Source organism: Morone saxatilis, unplaced genomic scaffold (assembly GCF_004916995.1).
Source record: "Morone saxatilis isolate NCDOM2014 unplaced genomic scaffold, NCSU_SB_2.0 Contig19, whole genome shotgun sequence".
Lineage (NCBI taxonomy): Eukaryota > Metazoa > Chordata > Actinopteri > Moronidae > Morone > Morone saxatilis.
Genome location: NW_023339751.1, coordinates 13,336,831 through 13,347,152, shown reverse-complemented (window position 1 = coordinate 13,347,152; position 10,322 = coordinate 13,336,831). Strand labels below are relative to the sequence as shown.

At 40.0% G+C, this 10,322-nt stretch overlaps 1 protein-coding gene across 1 annotated transcript in view; it reads right to left on the bottom strand.

Moving 5' to 3' along the window:
• Positions 1-8,222, bottom strand: part of add3b (adducin 3 (gamma) b) — a 24,871-nt gene extending 16,649 nt beyond the window's left edge. Inside the window, exon 1 of the mRNA XM_035663538.1 lies at positions 7,987-8,222. The gene's annotated coding sequence lies outside the window, so the exon portion shown is untranslated. The remainder of the gene's footprint in view (positions 1-7,986) is intronic.
• Positions 8,223-10,322: the final 2,100 nt, after the last annotated feature.

Below are 10,322 nucleotides of genomic sequence, written 5' to 3'. Positions count from 1 at the left end.
AAAAATGTTCCTTTTGTAGCATGTTTATCTGTATCCATTTCACTAATGGTGGGGGTGGCTCTGATTTTGCCACTTCCTCGTGGACAGCCTTTTTTACTTGGTTGCCAGAAGTAGTTAAATCTAATTTTCTTCGATGATTGCTGTTCCACCTTTCGCAATGTAATGTCACCATGGTTTACAGTGTCCCAGAGAGCATGGCGTTTCTCGGTTGCGTTGTTTATCATGCCTGGATGTATGTTCAAGTGATAGGTTTTGCGTTTTAATTAGTTATTTGATGCCCTATAAAAAGGGGGCTTTCTCATTTCATGCAGTTGGGCACATGATGAGCCCTGGGCTCGCAGCTTGGAGGTCAACTGGGTAGTCTATTGTGGTGGGACCTTGATACCACTGGGCACACCCATTATTCCGGGATTATTTTTGGGGGCTTAGATTTTGTGCTACAGTGGGCGGAGGACAGTGTTTTTTGGGAGGACTGTCTGGGTTGTCCATCCCCATATAGCCTAGTGTCAATTGCCTCTACCCGGCTGCAACCAGGGCTTACCAATGCTTTATGCATTGATGCTTTAGTATTAAAGGCTGGCACCTATGCCGGATCTTGCCATGTGTTCAGCGCGGATTTCATTTTTGGTTTAATATCGTAGGCCTCTGCTCCTTGATTCGGCGTTAGCCTGCTTAGCCGGCCCCCTGAATCTACACCTTGGGTGAAACGAACCCGGTTTCGGCGGGACAACACAGGGCGCTCGTAAACGTCAAACAGAACACGTAGGGGGGCCAGGCTGCGTTGCCCCCACAAACCACAACGCACCACATTCCAGCTCCATCACCGACAAGGCATGGTTTGGGAGAGGGGGCCGTGGGCCGCGGGGGTTTAGTGCGCGTGCACATAACTGTGGGGGGGTGGGAGGGGCGCGAGCTTGCTGTGTTTTGTTGGTCAATTTTGGACGCTCATGCAGGGATCGGCATAGTTGCTCCTTTAATTCATCCAATTACGTATAAAACATATATATATATATATTAAATTGTGTAAAGTATAAAAACATAAAAAAGATACAATCTGATCTTTACTGCTATTTTTATTCACATGTGTATATTTTAATGGCAGTGCTTGTTGATTTGGACACTGAAGGTGCCAATGTCTCTCAGGTCACCTGTGTTAGTGAACATGGAAACTCACATCACACACACACACACACACACACACACACACACAGACATTCAGATCCTGATGACTCACTCATCCCCCTCTCCCTCCTCTGCTATATTTGGACTTATCTCCAGGCTTCAGCTAAACATTAAAAAGTGAAAAGAGGCAAGCGGAGGAAGAGGAGGAACACATCTCGTGTGTGTGTGTGTGTGTATAGGTGCATGATAACATTCACAACTGGGAACAATTCCTGCTGTGCACAACGTGTTTAAACTGTGACGTCAATGCGCACACGTCACAGCTCGGGGAGACACTGCTTATTTGCACAGTAGTGCTCCCCCCCTGCTGTTTCCACTCTTTCAAGTGTAATGCAGTATTTATACAATCCATTGTGTCACTTTAAGTTTGGACTCCAGCTGCAGCGTGGCAACAGTGCTCTGCCAGTGCCAGGTCCTGATATGGGCCTGCTGTCTGGCTTGATTGGTAGCAATAAAAAGGATTACGCTGATTGCACCACAAGGGGGATTTTAAGTTAACAGCACTACATTCTGTAACACCAAAATAGATCTGATTTTTTTAATGCCTTCTGTCACAGTATGAAACAGAAAAAGGGATGTGAAGTCGAGGATGGAGGCACACAGGGAGAAAATACATTCCAATGTTTCATTTTAAACACCTTCTCCAGCTTATTAGGCTGTTGGTTAACTCAGACTCGCCACCGCTCTGAACAATAGAGGCCTCTGCATCTACTTCCCCCTCCTGCTGCGTTCCAGCGCTTACACTCATTATTTCTCCGATCCTACGCGGTAATTAGACGGCTATTTCTCCAAATCAGCATGCTCGCTCCGTTTTAATGTGACCAAAATACATTGATGTTGCCACCCCTGATCTCTCTCGCAGCACGATGATTGTATGAGGGCTCAGAAGAGCCGCAGGAGGGAGTACATTGTGTGTATGCGTGTGCTTTTTGCTTAAAGACCTGTTTATCAGTTTATTTTTCAGCTTTAAACCTGTTGACCAGGAAATTGAGGTTGTCTTAAGAGGGAGTTACTGTATCAACACAATGTGATCTGCACTGCCTTGTGACTTTTACTGCACTGTGATTTCATTACTGCTGCACTTATCACTCTATCAAGTAAAAGGCCAATGCAGAGAGATAAAGTTACACTGCAGCACTAACTGTAGATGGATTCACAGCATTTTAATGGAACAAGGTCTTAATATATTCTGAGGTCGAGAATATAATTGCCTTTGTAATACTGCTAACTTTCATACTTACATAGATAGAGACTCTATTAGCATTTCAAGATGTCAGTTTATTCAGACCTATTTATTCAACTATGTTTTCCACGTCAAAAGATTAAATGGCTTGTGGATAACAGAGAAGCTTGGGAAAGTCCCTCTGCCAACAGGGAGGTTGAGTCTAATTGGTAACTCTAATCAACCAGTCAGAGCTGGGACACGACGTCTTCCTCCTACTGCTAATCTCAAGACACAGCTAACATGTCATATAACTGCGTGTTTGGCTCCATAAAATAAAAATAAATCAAAAAACCCATCACACAGAGACTCATTTACCAGCTATGTTTCTCTGCAACTGTCAAGTGAATCTTGCTGAAATGCTGCAAGAAAACAAAATTCAAATTAGTTAAGCTGAAGGAAATAATAGGCTTCCTGAAGGCACATCCATTAGGAAAATGGAAAGAATCCTTTTGGAATTGATTAGTGACAGACCAGATGTTGTTCTTTTCTGTCAAGATAATGTTGGCTATATTTCATACCGTCTGTCAGTGGAACAAAGCAGTGTTGTCATGCATCGACTCTGGACTGAACAGTCACGATAGGCTTCTTACATGGTCTAAACAGCAGATGTGACATCAGCAGGAGGAAGGAAAGATTTGACATACATCCAGTGTCATTTTGCATCTGCATATATGTACTGAAAATATACAGTATTTATATAGAATTTTCTTTTATATTCACGTTGAATGTTTTTCTCTCTTATGTAAATGTGTCTGTCTGTTTCTGTATATTATCTGTTAATTAAATACTATGACATTTTAAATTCTATTATTATTCTGTCCATTGCATGTTTGTCTAGAAAGGCACTGTCTGCTTCTAATGATTGTAACATTGTTGTTGCTATTTTAATGGTATGCTGTTGAAGTCTTATGAAGATGAAACATTGTAATTAAAGCTGCACTAATCAATATTTGACATAGGAACAGATAACCATGTTTAATGTCTTGGCTGATGCCAAGCTGTCAACTGGAGGTAGAGACTTTCCTTGATTTGAGTTTTTAATAAAGTTTTACTTTATTTATTCCTGATGTTAAAGATCCAGTGTCTAACAGTTGATCTATTGTCAGAAATGGAATATAATATTCATAGGTATATTTTCATTAGTCTATAATCACCGGAATATACAAATCATTGTCTTTCGTTACCTTAGAATGAGCTGTTTTGTTGAACCGCCATGTTTCTACAGCAGCCCAGAATGGACAAACTGAACACTGGCTGTAAATAGGGCAGTTTGCGCTGTTGGCAGGTTTCGCAGCCACCGTAGTTTCTCCTACACACTTTACAGCCGTTTTCATTTCTGGGTTGTCAAATACAGATGCGAACGGTGTTCAGTTAGTTGCAATCTGCAACTTCACTACTAGATGCCACTAAATCCTAGGTCCTAAGTAGAGGACCTGAACATTTCTTCTACCTTTGCTTCTATAACAATGTCAGGCACACAATGGAAAAATCAAAATCATTGCAGCAGAACCAGAGATATTGTCGTTATTTATTCCACACATTACTTTTCCTTGTCAAAACCTGGCACCTACCATTACCCACAATTCCACTCGACTGGTTTCTGTTGAAAGTTTGAGTGCGTTAGCTGCAGCTAATGTAGCCTCGAGCCTCTAGCCTCAAGCAGCGATGAGGAGCAAGTCCACAGGTCTGGTAAGCTCGCTTCTTTCTAACTTCACACCTTGATGTGTAAATTTGGAGGAGTTTCAACAGACTCCTTCAAACTATGACAAGACGAAAAAGTCATAACTGACTTATTATTAGAGAGGTTTGGAGAAGAGGCGGCGAAAGTTATCGTGCTAGATGAGGAACTATTATGTGAACCAGTGTAGATGCTCATTAAAACCTGCGAGAGACATCAGTACAGAGAATAATAATGAGCAATGCTATATTGTGGTTGAACTTTGGTTGACTCTGTTGCACTGAAGCAACCTTTGGCCTGTGGATTCGCTCTCTCTAGTTGGGTCTCATCTCTTTCCCTTGTGGGTTTGAGGAGGTTTATGACGACACTGAGGCTGGTTTATCTGGTTTCTCTACAAAGGGAAAAGTTGAGGGATCTTTGTCCTTTGACAGTACATGATATATCTTACGGACAGTAAGTACATAGGGGGAAAGTAGAAGACGCCACTGAAAGCTCCTGATATGGTCTGCACTCTTGGTGGTTGATGAGTACAGAGTAACATAATAATGATAATGATGGGAATGCCTGAAATGTAAATAATAAATAATACATGTATATTTTTTTAATAGTAGATAATTAAATTATTCATGGTGGAAAACATTACCATTAAAAGTAATTGATGATTTACCCTTTTACTCTGCAAATATTCTTACAAATATTAATAATAAATTGTGTTATCAAATATATATTTACTCAGGTGATTTAGTATTGCACTTTAAAGTTCAGGGAACGATTAAAAAATAAAAATCTAATTCTAGTCTGAACTTCAGATATCTTGATTTTTAGTCCCTATGGGTCAAGCTCCAGAAATGCTGGATCCAACACTTCACAGACCCTCCTCGCCTGGTAAACATGCACGTCTTTCAAACTCCACGCCCCCAGTTTGTACAGAGACTTTGTAAACCGTTATAAATTAGTTGTCTCCAAACCCAAGCTCAGATAACCCTGAAGACATCACAATGAAATCATCAGGGTTGTTTTCTCAAAATGAGACAAACCTACAGAAGACATTATACAACAGTTTTCACGGGTTCAGTAGTACAAAATCACAAAGTATTACTGTATACTGAGCCTATGACAGCACTCTGCAAGTGTTATTTTTGGAAAGCTCTATGCAAAGCTCAAACAACATTTTATTATTTTTCACGCCTCATTTTGGGTCTTTGATAGTTCTGGACTGTTTTATTCTTAGATCCTTAATAGTAACATCAAGACATGATAACTGATGATTTGTATTAATACTAGACTATATCAAGCTTTAAGTGATAGTGTTTTGGTCAATTGGATACTATTATTATGACTTTGTTACATAACCTCTCATATAGCTATAAAAATTCATCTTGCTGGAATCTGCAGTCTCCTCTTCAAGCTGACAGATGGTCTAAATTCAGCCTGTACTCTCAGGTACCACAGATGTCACCAAAGTACTGCAGGACAAGAATAACACATACCAGAGCCTGCTTTCATTGATTTTTGTTGTTAGGTGCAATGCAGATTAGGCTAAAAAGACCTTTTTGCTGTCAGAATCATCAACCTTAATTGGGACATTCAAAAAGTACTGTTAACATTCAGAACAACAGATGTACATTTTTAGCATGATTAATTTGGAGGGGGGAAAAAATAACTTTGTCTCCAGTCTTTACCAGAGCGGTTGCCATGGTAACCAATGCCTATGCTGTCTCTTGTCTGAGGCTGAATTAGGAGAAGAGTGAATGGCTGCAAGATAACGTCCACTTTTATAGACAAGATGGGTGTTATGTACAATGCAGGAAATACGAAAAATAACTCTACCAGTTTATTGAAATACAATGAGGAGAACGTATCACCTAAGAAGCCAGTATAACACTGGTTATTCTGCCTTCCTTGTCATTAGATCACAAGGTAAAAAACTATTCTGTATCGAAATCACAGCTAGTTTCCCCTCTTTGAAACATTGGCTACAACCCTTTCTGAGTTCTGTCAGCCACCTCCCTGATAACCATTTCTGGTAATTCTACTTTGGCACATATCCACTCAACCTAACCTTCGACCTATCTAAATGATACAGATTGTTTAGAGACATGTGGCAGCGCAGTAATCTGGGAAACCAGATGCAGACCAAAATTTTAGTTTCCAGATTGAAATATTTAAATATTTTTGAATAATTTCACCAGTATTTTTCCCAACACAGCTGCACTTTGTCCACTTTCAAAAGCACAAGCTTTAGACCACATTTTAAATGCCTTCATATAAATGTCTTCAGTAAATGTTCTCAGCCCAGTTAACTTTGGGACAATTATCTGTGCTATTCCCCAGTCATTCAGTCATGCAGACAATATAATTAAGCTAATGTAAATCTGTTTAGGTGTCTCTCTTGGTGTTTATTAAAGCTACTGTCTAAGTTATTGGACATTTGGACAATTTAATTATTATTTAATTTAGCATTATGTAAATCTCTTGGGAATGGTCTATTTCCAAAACCCAATCAAAGTTGCTGAGCACAGAGCGATGTAGCTGCATCTCCTTGACATAAAACAAGAACTTCCCTACTGTAGTTTTTTCCAGGAATACTGTACATTACCATACACATTTGCATTAAGCCAAACTTGCACACAAACCTTTTGCATAAAGGATGGAGAGAGAATAGAACCTGTACCACAGGGCTTTTATTTTTGCTACAAAACAACGCCATTGTTTTGATAACTTCACACAGAATATATCACACCGCAACTTGCTAAAAATGGTCCTGCTACACACCCCCAGCAGGGTGGGTGGCAACAACAGAGCACACTTTGAACCTGAAACAATTTACATTGTTACAGTTGGATCTGTGCCTTCACAGCTTTTGGGTGTAGAGCTGCGTCGGCACACAGATGCACATAATCACACACACACACACACACACTGCAGTGGTGTGGAAAGAGACAGACTTTGTTTATCTAAGTGGAGGGGCTGGCTGTAGTCTCTGCTGTGGTTGTCTTTGGATGGCCTCCATGTTGGAGATCTAGTGGTTAGTGTGTGGCTCAGTTTAACTTAGGGCTGAGGTAGCGGTCTGGCCAACAGATCCCTCGTATGTCGTCACGTTGTAAACCAACACTATGGGAAAATGAAGTGGTGAGTTTCAATAAAATAATGCTCTAAACCAATAACTTTTATGCAAAAATCTGACATTTACTACAAACTGAAAAATATCCTAATGTAGTGCAGTAAAAACAATGCCATTTATTATGACATTCATTTAGCGAGGAGCTGATGACATCATAAAACTTAATCTAACGTAAAAGTCATAAAATGAAAACTGTGTAAAAACGCAAACTGGAACAGGAACAATCCATTGCATGGGTGAAAGGGTAGGGTCATGACCTGCCTTTTCAGTTTTATCGCTGTCTGTAACTCACATCACCAGGCACACATATTATGAAATCCTGTGCTTCCCCAGCCCAACATCTAAAGTCAACAAATGCTTGTTCAGAGTAATGTTTCTAGAGGGTGACATTAATTGAAAGCAGCTGTTTGAAGCCTCTGCAGCTGGAATTGGCAGTGCAGCTGCAGACAGGCCAGTCTAGCAATGAAGAACTACTTCAGTGTTAAATCTAGAAAATGATGATGATGTAGATGCAATGAAGTCTTAAAACCATATACACCATGTCTTGATATTTTAAAAAGAAATCATTTCACAAAAACACAAAACATGCTAAGAAATGTCTCTCTCATGGACCATAAAGTGTCCTTTATCTGCTGTTGAAAATAAACTCTTTCACTCCTAAAGCTTCAAAGCCCACATATCACAGAATTTCGCCATGCCACATAACTTATTTGCTTTGATCTCAGCTCCGACTAATGCCTGCATCAATGGATGAAAAGGTAAAAAAATACAACTTACAGTGTTGGTTGTTTTATGCTTATCCTGCAGGAGAATTCTTCACGTTTTACTTCAAACTCCCACGGTTCCACCAGTTGCTAGCTGTTTACATTATCATTTTGAAGAGGGTCATCTGTTTTTTCCCAGAAGAAAGGCAACTGCTGCTTTGCCTCTGATCTCTTGAACTCCCTCGGCTCCTCTGTGACAGCGGCTGCCTATTCTCACAGGAAAGCAAGAAAACTTGTCAGAGGAGGTTCTGGAGACCAAGCTTTCAGATGGGACTGGACTGGAGTGAAAAAATGGGAGGGACAAGCTTCCACCCACTATATATATATATATATATATATATACCGTATATATATACCGTATCCTTCCTTGCTGCAGTGCTGACTAACTTCCTTTAATCACATGTGGTATAAAGCACTTCAAAACTAGACTTTCTAAAGGTAATATCAAATGTTTTCTTAGAATTATTTCAAATCTACCCATAAATGGAGGAAAACTGCAGCAATCTCCTGCCAAGCATATTTTTCCTCTGCATATTGAGCATGCCTCATGTTCTAAATTTTGCTGTCGAGGAGGACATTGCACACAGTGAATGCTTGCCCGCTATCACCTCCTCCCACATACTCTCTTCTCTCTTACAGTGAGCGAGTAGGCTGTGCTGCTCTCCCTCTGTATTGCGCCACCTGAATACATCGGGGCATCTAAAGTGTGCATGCTCTGGCTGAGTAGAAGGTAGAAATACAAGGTAATTGCATCCTATAGGCCGTGAGTTGCCATTTTGCCTGAGTGTAGCAACAAATGCATAATGATGACAAATGATCAACGGGTATTTGTGTGGGAGAAAGCAAACCATGCGTGCCCATGATAGATGGGTCTAGGTGCAGTTTGTCTCATCAAAAAACTAGGAGCACTAGAAACCCATCAAGAAAAGAATGTGAAATATGTTAACTTCTTGTGCAGCTCACACTGTATCACCAAGGCTCTGTGATAATATGTTATCAATTATATTTATGTTCTCTATAAACATAGATGTTATCTATCTAATAAAAATCCAGATGTTTTGTAAGAGAAACCAACAGGAAACTGATTTTATTTGAGTTGGCAGCAGCTGATGAGTTAAATTTAGACATTTCTCTTTTCCTCCCTCACTACGCTGTTGTTGTTTTCTTTGCGCAGGCTGATAAAACATTCATTTCCTGAGCTTTCTGCAATCACTGAACCACACCCACAGGACCTCCCCATTCAAAGAGCACACCCAGTGAGGTTAAAGGTCATGGTCAGATGAAGGCAAGTTATTAAAATAAACATCCAAATGGTGAGGCTCAAACACTTCCTCCATAACACCATAAGTGTGCAGTTATTGCACACACATACACACTTGGAGAAAGTGAGAGAAGCAGGACTGAGAAAGTTTTTAAAATGATGGCATGTCTGGTAAAACTTGTCAAACAATATTCCTACACTACACTGCCATCTAGTGAGGACTGGGCCAACATAATGACAGTAAAAGATGTCACCTCTCCTCCTGTGTCTCCTCCTGTCACAAATGCTCTTGTGCTCCCTCTCTCTCATTTTGCTTTTGGACAGGCTGAACCAGCTATCTGGAAAATCAAGAAAATAAGAAGCTTGGGGCAGTGGAGACAAGGAACGTCACTCTGTGGCTGGTAGCTTTGGGCTGTGAGGTTTCGTGCTTCAGATTTGGGCGAAACATACTTCAGTTTGTTTCAGGGACGATGTCCTCAGTTACTTTGTGTTGTTCACATGCTAGAGATACTGGAAAAACAATTGTCTCTATTAAGTGCCTTAATCGTATTATTATTTGAATAAGTAAATTTTATGTGATTATTTTCAATGAGAAAACAAACCCGGAAATGACAAAAAATGGCACAATATCACAAGCAATGTTTATATTCAAATGTGGCCTGAATCTATTAGCTTGTTATATAGACAATAAATGATACATATTAGAGGTCATAAAAGCAATTCCTTCAACAATGTTTTGCAGAGAAATTCCCAAATGTCTTGTAATCCAATTTTGAAGAATTGTTTTCATAGTAGTACTCATAGTAAGCATAAACATGGCTTCAGTATATGAAGGATTTTCTTCAGGTCACACAGTGAAAAAAAAAAAAGTGGTGACATGATCACAAAAATTGGCTTCAACAGGACATCACGCAGCATACGAGGGAACATGTCAGGTATGTTGATGTAACGGATGTGACAAAAATGACAAAAATAACTCGGTTTCAGCTGACATAGACTGTTATGTAAGCTCCACGAACGACGTTGAAATGCACGAATGAGACTAATGAGCAGTGATGAGCCAAACTTTTCAAGAAGTTATTAGGGTT